Genomic DNA, 12,045 nt, shown 5'->3' with positions numbered 1-12,045 from the left:
TTCCTGTTTGAGCAAGCCTTTTTCATCTCAGGCTTAGCAAAGAATTTTTTTAGAAGCATAAATCCCCCCCCCCAAAAAAAAAAAATATCAATGACATTTCTATGTAGTCAAACTTGTCTTATACAGATTGTTCCCCACTGTGAACTCTTGCAGGAAAAGCTGGTTATAAAACTAAATAAACACACGTGACTCTCACTGAGAGACATGGGAAAGGGTTCATCAGCTTAAATTGTTAAAAATGTATCCTTAGACAATTTATCCTTCACTTAAAATGAACGCCTGCAGTCTAAAAAGCCACTGCTCTAAAATGCTCAAGGTGACAACAGCAAAATAATCCAGTGGAGAGAGTGCACTTTAAACCTCACTCAGTTTGTCATGATTAAAACAAAAGGATGGTTCCATAAATCTGAATGAAGAAGGAAAACAAAAGCAATGTGTCAAAACAAAATAGTTGGACTAAATCCTTTTGTAAAGGTGTAATTTGCCAGTCTGACACAGCTGTCTGATTTGAGGTGCTCTGTTTAACAATGAGTTCTAGCCTAAGGATCCCAGCCTGCAGAAAGAAGACAGATGTGTTCTCAGTTCCCAGGACAGTCAGAATTTTGACCTGTTATAAGCTTTAAACACTGTCAAATGCATATCTTGTGCATTCTGGGGAGCTGCTGCCATCACATGCAGCTTTAGCAAGCCAGATTTTTACATTTCAAAATATAGCTCCAAAAATTATTTACAAACCTTCACATTTGTTACTAAGTAAACAAAATTGCTGGGGTAGGGAAGGATAAAACCCTTCATTGGTGTCAGTTCATACATTAAAAAAACTATTTTCTTCACCTGATGGGTAGCCTAAGCCTACCAATCCATTAGATTTATTTTTTTCTTGCAGTTGGTCGCCATCCCACAGTTTCTCAAGAATTGCTGTTGCTCATGTGAACCTGACTGAACATTGACGTTGACTCTGAGGCAGTACCTGACCAAAAGTGAGATCGTGAAATTGTAGTAAATAGCTTGATGTTGGCTCAATATTCAGCAGATGTGAAATTCCAGTTAAGGAAACATTAGGAAAGTGGTTGAAAATAAAATTGCAAGTCAGACCCATTCTCATGTCATGCATGCCATCAGGTTACTTCAAAGGAACAATTGGAAGGTTAAAGTGAGCTCCAAATTTTTCCTTTGCTGGAGCAAGGAGGGGGAAATGGTTTCTGTCATTTATGCTCTGGTAAACTCTAGGTTAGATTACTGCAATACGTTATATGTAGGGCTGCTTCTGAAGATGGTTCAGAAACTTCAGCTGGTACGGAATTTGGTTCCCAGGTTGCTCACTGGGGCAAGGCAGTTTGATCATATTATACCAATCCTGGCTCAACTGCACTGGCTGGTTTTAGCCAATAAAGCTTTAAATGGGACCGCAATGCTTCAAGGACTGCTGCTCCTCATATGAACTGACCTGGAGCCTAAAGCCCTACTTTGTGTGCCTCCTCCATGAGAGGTCTGGAGCATGACAAGATTAAAATGGGCCTTTTCTGCAGTGGCTCCCCATTTGTGGGATGCTCTCCCAAGGAAGGCTTGGCTGGTGCCTTCAATTCATATCTTAAGGTGACAGGCAAAATTGTTTCTCTTCAACCAGGAATTTGACTGATTAACATTCCATGGCTTTTTAATGCATTTGTGGAATGTGTGTATTGTTTTGTTTTTGTTTATTATGTATTTTGTATTCTCATTTTGCATTCTTCTGTTGTGAACCGCCCTGGGATCTTTGGAGAAAGGATGGTGCACCTGCAAAGGAAGACTTGTTTCCATCATGGACTGAGTGAGCTCCAGCTGCCGAGGCCCACTCACTTGCACCAAGAGGACCTCACTGGAAACAGTGGCCAACAATTGCTAATTACGAGAAAGAGAAGATTTACCTTCAACGTGGGATGCATGAAATCCAGCTCCCTTCCCTCAAAGGACAACTCCAAGAAACACCAAGATTGAGGGCAGGAAGTGCCTCCTGGCTCCAGAAAGATGTGTTTGTCCCTGATGCCAGACTGGGATATCATTTTTAGTGTGAGAAAATTTTGTACACTGCTTTGAGAGACTCTTATAGTTATAAAGTGGCATATAAGTACTCTAAATAAATTTTGTACTCATGTTTGTTGTGTAATATATTGAGCCAGCTATGTGGCAGGATTTGGCAGCAATCAGGATGTGAAAAAAAAGGTGAGCTTAGGATGATTTGAAGGGCTGATCACCACTCTTGGACAATGATGAGCAAGTGATGTTGGTGCCTTTTTCATTAATGGGGGGCAGTCTGATAGTGGGTATGTACCCACTAATTTGCAGTCCAGTCTCTTTTTCTGCTCTTTATAGATGTGGTAGCCATTGATCTTATGTCACACCCCACAACAGCCATTTTTTGACTAGGGTCCATGGAACCTTCTCAGAATTCCAAATGTGCCCACTGATCCAAAAGGTTTAGCAGCCCTAGCATTACCAAGCAAGTGGGAGCCATACATTTAAACCTACATTATACCACCAAATAGTGCTTCAGCTTGTTTAAAGGACACTATTTTTTAAAAAATGAAACCTTCCTTAATTTAATGTTAAGTTTAATGCAGCCCAAACAAGCTGTGTTTGCAGTGCCTTTTTGTTTCCTGTGAAAATTTAAAATATTCATGTTTGTTTTCTCTATAAAACTTATATTCTTTCCAGATGACAGCATCTCCAACTTCTTTTTTACACATTTTTGTGTGTGTGGTGAGCATAGTTACATCCCCTCAAGATAGAAATAAAGAGAAGTCTTATCCCCATAATCTGTAATTACTTTAATTACGTGATAATTATATAAATAATTTATCTGAACACAGACTTCACATTCCTTCATTTCTAAATATTATTATCTTTCAGTGTTTTCAGATGTGTAAACAAAAAAACATTTTAAGTTTAGCTGAAGCGCAGGTGAACTGGCTGTCACATAAGAAGAGACAACGGCAAAGATGATTACGCTCTTGAAAACTACCTAACTTTTTAAAGCAAGCAGGTGTGCATCACTCTTACAGCTGTAAAGCAAGAATCTTCTCCATGAGGTTCTGGTCTATGGTGGCAAAATGTGGTAGCTTCTTGAATAAAGCACCAGCCTTCTTCCTTTATTCTGCCTGAGAATTAGTAGTTGGCCAAGCCACTCTTCCAGCCATATAGTTCTAAAGTATTGAAGATAGCTTTTTAAAACAAGTAACTTGAAGAGAACAAAGGTTGCAGAGTCTGGAAGGCATTCTCTGCTCTTTGCTCACTCTCATGCTCTTTATTTGATGCCTTCAATCTCACCCCTACCCAGACTTGGAGGAGAGCCTGGATAAGGAGTTTCCATGCCCTCCCCCTTTAGGTCCTTTGAGACCAGAAAAAATACTGAGACCAGGAAAACAATCAGATCAAGAGGACTCTGCAATTCCCATCCCCACTCAATGGAAAGGCCAATTACGGCTGAATAAGGCAGCAACACTATAAGAACTTAGGTAGCTTCCCAACAGCACTTCCCTAAGATCCTAGATAGTTTCCCCAAAGCCCTACCAGGCTTGCCAACATATTAAAGACCTTATTAAAGGTCTTCAAGTGACTTTGCAGCCTGCTGAAGCAACAGCTTCCTTTGCTACAGTTGAGAAAGCTTCAGCCAATTATTTGTAAGGTCTTCAAAGCGCCATGCACCTTGCTGAAGCAACAGTTACCTGTCCAAGGTCCTGATCAGCTATGCCTAGTGGTTGCCTGATTCTTTGCTATCAGTAAAGACTGGACCAGGCTGAGATTTCACTTTGTCAAATATTACCTTTGCTTTATCTACTGTAACCTGGCTTTGATGAACGTGATTGCTGAAATTCCCTCTACTGTGTGACTATTAAATGTGCAGAAACCCCATCTCGTATTGTATCTGCATATCTTGTGTTACAAATTGGGGGAGGAACATGAAAAGAAAAACACTCTTCTAAGTGTCTGCTCTTCATGTTCCTGCTGCATTTTCTCTAAGCTGGCAACTTGAAGTAATTCAGCTAGCATTACTAGAGAGTCGTAGTTTCATAATGACAGAATTAGAGACAAGAAAGGGCTTTTTGATTTCTTAATAAAACTCCACTGGCTAGATTCAGAGCTCAGCTATACGATGTAAATTTGCATAGGCTCTGTCATTGGAAATGATGCTCCAATTTACACAGTGTAACCAAGAATAAGACCTGACTCTAAAACCTGCTTTAGCAAATATTTCAACATTTCAAGCTGATTTTGCTCATGTTTATCATCATTATTATTTACACATGTCCAGATTTTTTAAAAAGGGGATCACATTTGCACAGTGCTAGAGTTCTGAGATACGGTATGGAGTCACATATTCCCTATAATTGGACCCCAGTAAGTAGTCTCACTGGCTCACTAGCACAATGTTTCAAGTCTCTCAGGTTCCATTTTGAACACCAGTCTTCATCTTGGAGGACATTTTCCACCAGTCTCCTTAGAACGACAGCTGTAGCCTATCATTTCCAATTGACACAAATTATTAAAAAGCACACCCTGTCCTAGGAGAAAATATCCAGACCTACTCAACTTGAGATACCAAATTAGGCACCTTCCTACCAATATCTTTGAAATGTAAGGCTTTCACAAATGACCTATAACGCAGTCTCTTATACTAATCAGCACAATATGATAATGATCAGATCAAGATGTAACTCTAACCAAGACTTTGTTCTCTGTATGCAATTGTAGCTAAGTAACTATAGCAAGATTCCATTGTGTAAAACTGAATTTAAGTTGTGCCTCACTCCTGGGGAATTGGAACTCCTTCTGTATACCCTGCTACTTCCTGGTCAGGACACCCTGTCTTGTTCAGGACTCAGACAATAAATGGATACACTGTGCTACTCCCTGCCTTATCTACCTGAAAATCTGATTACCCAACAACCATTTTTTTCCCTGCCACATGCATTCTGACTCCAGGTGTGAGGTGCTTGGTACTTTTAAGGATGATCATATTTTGCAAATCAAGAATGTTCCCATTTGTCAGCATAGGCAGTATTTGTTTTGTCCTCAACATTTTGTCACAATTTCCCTGGGTTAGACAATAAATGTTTAAATGCTTTTAACTCAGTTGAAAGCCATATTCTATTACCTGAATTGCAAATGTTACTTTACTACTACACCTTTTACTAGTTTTTTTGTTTAGTCGTTTAGTCATGTCCCACTCTTCATGACCCCATGGACATCAGGCACTCCTGTCTTCCACTGCCTCCCGCAGTTTGGTCAAACTCATGCTGGTAGCTTCGAGAACACTGTCCAACCATCTCGTCCTCTGTTGTCCCCTTCTCCTTGTGCCCTCCATCTTACCCAACATCAGGGTCTTTTCCAGGGAGTCTTCTCTTCTCATGAGGTAGCCAAAGTATTGGAGACTCAGCTTCATGATCTGTCCTTCCAGTGGGTACTCAGGGCTGATTTCCTTCAGAATGGAGAGGTTTGATCTTCTTGCAGTCCATGGGATTCTCAAGAGTCTCCTCCTGCACCTTTTACTAGTACTCCTACTAAATCAAGCTAGTCTAGGTTACAGAGGATTAACTTGCAAAGCCAGCAATAGCTGAATGCCACATATGGATCCCAGCACTAGGGATTCAGTCCAGATTAAGTTCATGCCTCCCATTCTTTCGCTGCCTCTTCAGCCTTCAGATAAAATGACAGTCAGATACAGCAGTGGGTAGAATCAGTGCATAGCTGCACTGTCACTAGGCTGGCCCAGGGCCAGCTCAAACATCACTAACCCGTGTGAGCATTGTCCAAAAGTTGTTCCCATAGCAGTGCAGCACATGAAAGCAGGAATCTCTAAAAACTTTTTACCACATGCATCACCTCAAGTATTGCCTCATCTGCACACACAGGCTTCAGGGTATGTGTGGTGCAGAAAATTAGTTTCAGTTGTGCGCACACATGGAGGTGGCAATGTTTGGACCAGCTCCGAGTGAAATGGAGTGCTATTACTGTTGAGTGAGACCAAATGGGGGAAGGAGTAGGAATTACATTTCAGTATCAAAAGCATATTGATCCATCTGGGAAAGAACGGTCCATTAGCAAGGTCTGTGCTGGCTAGCTTAAGCACTGCATATTTATATGCCATATAATAGTATTTCGGATGTTGTTACTATGACGGGCCAGATCCAGTGTTGAGTATCTTCACTTAGTGTTGCTATGTTTCCCCCCTGCTCTAATGACCACTTAATATAGTGCAAAAGCAATCGGCTCATAAATAATTCTAGAGTTTAATTATGTTGGAGATCTTAGAAACATCAGATCAGAGTTATAAAATTTTATTTCAAAGCCTGGTACAAAAGTAAATGGCAGCTCTTATGAGACAATTATATAAATGTTAAGATGCATTCAGAAATGCAGCATATGGGGAAACAGCCTCATTAGAGTTGAAGGGTGCAATCCTAGCCCCAATTACTTGGCAGTGCATCCAACTGAATTCTACATGGTTAGGATTGCACTGCAAGATCTTGAGCTATAGCAGTAGCCCTGCTGCCCAGTGTTAAGTTTCAATTTTTTTACATCATTGTATGTATTACATTTTATCATATTGTGAGATGCCTTGGGTGGTCATTCTTTACTGACAGCCAACTGTAATATGGAAATAGCTACCATATTATTGACAGAAAACCTGGTGTCCTGTGACTTCCTAAGTAATTAATAATGAGGATTGTGCAGATGGAACTATTCACCCATTGCCTTTGAAACTCTGAATAAACCAATTTCACATACTCTTATACTAAAGAGAACGTACAATATCTGTGGACTACCTATAGATAGGGAGAAGTTCTGCAATATGTTGATATTCACTGAAACTAGGCTTCTTTAGTGTTAACCCCCTTGACTTTCACAAGAGGAAGGCTACTCGTGCAAAGGATAGATTTATGGTTGCTCCTTCCCATCAACCCCACTCCAGGCCATAATTTACTATAAATATGCCCCATGTAACACTTTCTTCCTGTGTTTGTTTGTTTTTTACTTCAAATTTTTTTTGAGAAAGTAAGTTTATACTCACGCCCCCCCCCATTAAGAGCCATTTGCTTTTTTATGCTACAGATAATACAGATTATCAGGTACCTTTCAAAGACTTCAAAAGACAAGGAATAAAATTAATTCTGGTGCTTCAAACAAAGAGACATTTTTCTACCTCCGTCCTGCAGTCATCTACAAATGATGTACAACATTTGCGTAGAAATATAGTGAATGAGTTTGTACAGAATATTTGTGTGCGTGCACCAAGAGATAAAAAAAGAATAGTTCTTTTTCTAATCTATGGATCAAAGCAGGAATCCTGCTGTTCCCTGAAATTTAACCCTGCAGTTCAATGAATACAAATATAAGATTTGGAAGTTTTTTTAAAAAAGGAGTTGCTTTTATCCCAAATTACATATTCAGTCTATAGATAGATAGACAGATGATAGATAGATGATAGATAGATAGATAGATAGATAGATAGATAGATAGATATAGAGATATAGTTTAACTATTATTGATAGGGTAATAGTATTATTCAGAAGTATGGCTGAACACTTTCCCTTATCAGTTTCTCCTGGAACCTTTCTTCATGAAAGTCAGAAATACAGTATAGTTTTATTTTTTTTAAGCCTTTCTATGTCCAGTGTTCTTCATACATCTATGATTCTTGAATGAGTGACCTAGAATTTCCTCATTTCTTGCCTTTTTACTCATTTTTTCTCCTTTTTTGACTGTCTCTAACCTGGTGTTCTCCCAGTTCACAGTAGAAAAGATTATTTCAGCGTTCCCTTCCCCTCAACTCTAAAGGTCTCTTGACCTTTTTGTCAGTCAATTCGAATCCCATTCTGCTTGGGTCTCAGTGACACTGTTTTCACTTTGAAAGGCAAGAAGTAAACAAAGTATTCCATCTTTTCCTTGGGTGATTTCCTCTTCATCTCTTCTGCTCCCAAACAGAATCAGTCAGCACTTTCCTTTTCTTCTTTTACCTTCTTTCACTGAATTCTGAAGACACTCGAACTCAGGATGCAAGGGAGAAACGTGGTAAGATGAAGGCATGCTTGGCAAATCCACACCATGATCAACTCCTGCCCAGAAACCAATGTCCCCACTGTGGAAGGACGTGTGGATCCAGAAATGGCCTCCACAGTCAGTTACAAACTCATTGTTAAAACCATGTTTATGGAAGACAATCTTACTTGGCTACGAGTGATCGCCAAAGAAGAACCATGCCTTCCCCTTTTCTCTGCATGACTTTGGTTGTCATTTCAGGACTAAAACTACTGATCGATCCCAAAGAATTCAGCTTCTGTTTTGTTCTGCACTTGCAGCTCTTGGACTGCAGAGCTGAAGGGCAGGATACCCTCTCCCCTGACACAAGAGCCCACTTCCCAAGTCATAGCAAGCAAAAGGCCAACCTGGTCCCATCAAGGAACCAACCCTGTCAGATAAGACAATTCTCAAACTGCCAATGACTGCAAAAGCAGTGGGGGAAAGGACATTTCATCCCACCCATCGGCCAAAGGAACAAGAGCCGACAACAGTTATACAGGCAAGAGCACAAGAAAGGCAAGATGAGTCTGGCTTGAATTAGATACAAATGTTTACCACTTACTTCCGACCTTGGAAAACTGATCTTCCTCTTCTGCCTTTCCCTTCCACATCCCTTCCCCTGTGTATCTTGTATTTTTAGTTTGTAAGCCTGATGGTTGAGTCTGTTGTTCATTTTCTTTATTATTGTGATTCATTGTGGGAGATCATAACTGTCTGAAAAGAAAGGTAAAAAATACAGTATGTAAGTAGACAAATCGATTGCCAGTGCTTCCTCCTAGATGTCCCACCAGTATCTCAAACTGATCACAAAATAAATTATAGATAAGTGAGAAAAATCACTTGAAACTCTTCATTTCTTTCACCAAAATTCCTAAGTATCCTTACCCCCTGGTCTACCTGGCAGCAAGTCAGTATGTCAAGTCCAAGGTCCAAGTCCAGGGGTCAAACCACAGAAGCAAGAAGCAAAGTTCAAAATCCATAGTCCTAAGGAAATGCAGTCCAAGGTCAATCCAAGTAGCCAAGTCTGAAGTTTAGCAGTCAGAATACAGTCCAGAGTCAAACCCAAAGCACAGTTCCATGGAGGTCCAGGAGCATCTAAGTCAGGGTCCATCAATATGGGCAGTTGAACAGATACAGCACCTCAGCTCTGCTTCCTTTTTTGTACTTTGCCTGCGGATTGCAACATCTGGGCTTGATGAAGCATGTGACCCTCACCTGTTCTAAGCCTATTCCAGCTGAGGCATCACACCCCTCCTCCCAGAGCTAGTGAGCTGGGCTGTGGGCCCTTGCTGGCCTCAGCCCCACCTGCCTCTCCCTGTGCCACAATGCCTGCTATGTTCGTGGGGTCAGGGTCCCTTCTGGCTCTGGTGATGGGTTCTGCTGCTCTGGTTTCTATGCACTGACCCCCATCCCCTCACCATCCTTGGTCACCCTGTGAGTACTTACTTTTCCATCCCCTGCTTGTCACAGTCCTAGCCACACCCCTCCCTGGGATCCTCTTCCTTCTACCATTGTCCTACCAGTTCATTGCACTAAGGAGCTGAGGTGAGCTCCAGATTTGCTTTCATTTTTGCTTTCTAGTGAATCCATTGACAAATTAGAGCTGTATGGAACACTCTGGGGATTTTGTGTGCTTCTGTCAAAATGCTTCCAGCTTTACTTAAAACTCATTGTATGCTTTACATGAGTATGAACACTACTCCACACTGGCTTTAGGTAAAATTTTGGTTGCATCTCTGTGATGAAGATGTTGTTCCTAATTGTCCATCTTGTCACTTTCTTTCTCCACTTACATCAAAAACCTTGTCACTGTTGTTGTCAATCCTTATAATTTGTCACATAACAGAATCTCTGGCTGTGTATACACCAAACAGTGAAAGAACACTTAAAGCACATTCCGCACTCCAAAATATCCTGGCAACTATAGTTCAACCCTAACAAGAGCTATAATTCCCAATGTTCTTAGCAAACCACAGTTCCCAGCATACTTTGTGGAGCCATGTGCCTTAAATGTACAGTATATGAATGGCTGAATGACTTCTCTCTGCCAGCTCACCATGCCCTGTTACGTCTTTAGCTTCTCACACTTCCTCTTCCCCATCTTCTCCCTCTGACCACTTATCATTATTCCACCACCACTCCCCAGGCTCTGAGACTTCTTCCCTTGGTGGTTCCTCAGCTACTTCCTTCCACCGTACCTTTGTATCCAACCAGTCCATGACACCCCCCTCAACTTGCTCATCTCCCCAGAAAAATGCTTTGTCCTTCTGGTGATCCCCACTCCCCATACTACCACTGTGAGTCTGTGAGAAAATTTAGGAGGACTTTAGAAATAGCCCTTTGAGTTTCTCTAAATACATTGATATAAACTGATATAAACTGTAAAGTCCACTTTGGGATAAACCAAGGCTGTGGGAGAGCTGACAGGAGAGTGGTTAAAATAATGCTAGATTCTGATTGAGGAAAAACTGGGTGCAAACTCCTCCCTTGTCTTGAAGATGAGAGAATGAACTTCATCCTTAACTTAGCCTATCAACTTCACAGGATTACTGTGAAGATAACATGGGATATTCCCCACAGACACTATCCTGGGATCATTGGAAAATATATTATGAAAAAATAAGCAAATCAAAAACAGGTGAATCTCAGACTTTATCATTAAAAAAATCTGGCTCACTGAAGTCTGAAAGATTTTTTTCCTGTGCACGGGGTGGGGGAATACAGTTCCCAAAGGTATGACTTTCTCTGGTAATGTTCTAATTTCAAGAAAAGCACCCATTCAGAAAGGCTTCTGGTTTGTTTGATTCCCCTCTCCTAAATTGCTTAGAAGAAAGGGAATTGTTGATCCATTTATATGTATCTAGATAACCCAGGTTGTATTCAGCAGCACCCCTGCTTAGGCATCTTCCCATTCCTTTGAAATTACTGATTAAAGGGAAAATACACCCCCCCCTCCCGCCCAAGGTAGGCGAAGTGTAGCACTTTAGATAATATCATAGGGGACAATTCTCAAATGAATTGAAGATAAGCAGCTTCTCCTTGCAAAAAGGACATTTCAACTCTTCTCGCAGAGACTGAATCTTTATCCAAAAACTTCTTTACAGTGTGCTGAAATGTTTATCTATTTTTATTCAGTAACTGGATCGGGAAATGTAATCGCTCAGACCTAGGGTCTCTTCATCAGCTGCTTAGCAGATGTGTTTGGGGCATTCCATGGTGTGGTCACTGTAACCTTTGAAAGGGAGATATACAACTTTAAAGGAGGCATAACCCAGGGAGATGAAATTTGTAGTGACATCTCAGCACTGGGTGTTTTAGAAAATGGCACTTGCTATGTCACTAACGCTCAATATGCCTTGGCCCAGCCTTAGTCATGCATGCTGCAGCCTGCTGTAATTCACACTACATGGAACTATCTTCGAAGAGGCCATGAGGGTGTTCAAGGGACTAGTTTGTCACACCCTGGTGCTGCAACAGTTGTATGCATTTCCAGGCCCAGTTCAAAGTACTGGTTTTTTACCTTTAAAGCCCTAAAATGTTTGGACCCAGTTTATTGGTATGAACTTGCCTGTCCTTTGAGATTGGCATTAGAGACCTTGTGCTCTGGCCCAGATTTAAGACCAGGTAGATTAGTGGGCACTGGACAAAGGGCCTTTTCAGTAGCAGTCTCCATTTTACAGAAACCCCTGTGCAAAATGAAAAGAATCATAGAACTGTAGAGTTGGAAGAACCCTGAGGATCCCAGTGTTTCCCAAACTTGGGTCTCAGACTACAGTTCCCATAATCCCAGACCACTGGTCTTGCTAGCCAAGGATGATGGGAGTTGTAGTCCAAAACCAGCTGGAGAACCAAGTTTGGGAAACACTGATCTAATCCAGACCCCTGCAATGCAGGAATATGCAGCTTTTCCATATGGGGATCAAACCTGCAACCTTGCCATTATCAGCACCATGCTTTAACCAACTGAGCTTTGCATTTGCTCTG

General features: G+C 41.1%; 1 long non-coding RNA gene across 2 annotated transcripts in view; it reads right to left on the bottom strand.

The window, feature by feature from the left end:
• Positions 1–12,045, bottom strand: part of LOC310713635 — a 123,159-nt gene that overhangs the window by 58,986 nt on the left and 52,128 nt on the right. For both annotated transcript variants that reach the window (XR_014529369.1, XR_014529370.1), the window contains exon 2: positions 8,624–8,775. This is a non-coding gene — a long non-coding RNA (uncharacterized lncRNA). The remainder of the gene's footprint in view (positions 1–8,623; positions 8,776–12,045) is intronic.

The sequence above is a fragment of the Podarcis liolepis genome (genome assembly GCF_965112155.1).
Source record: "Podarcis liolepis genome assembly, chromosome: 8".
In the NCBI taxonomy this organism is placed as follows: domain Eukaryota; kingdom Metazoa; phylum Chordata; class Lepidosauria; order Squamata; family Lacertidae; genus Podarcis; species Podarcis liolepis.
This window is presented reverse-complemented; position numbering and strand designations above follow the sequence as displayed.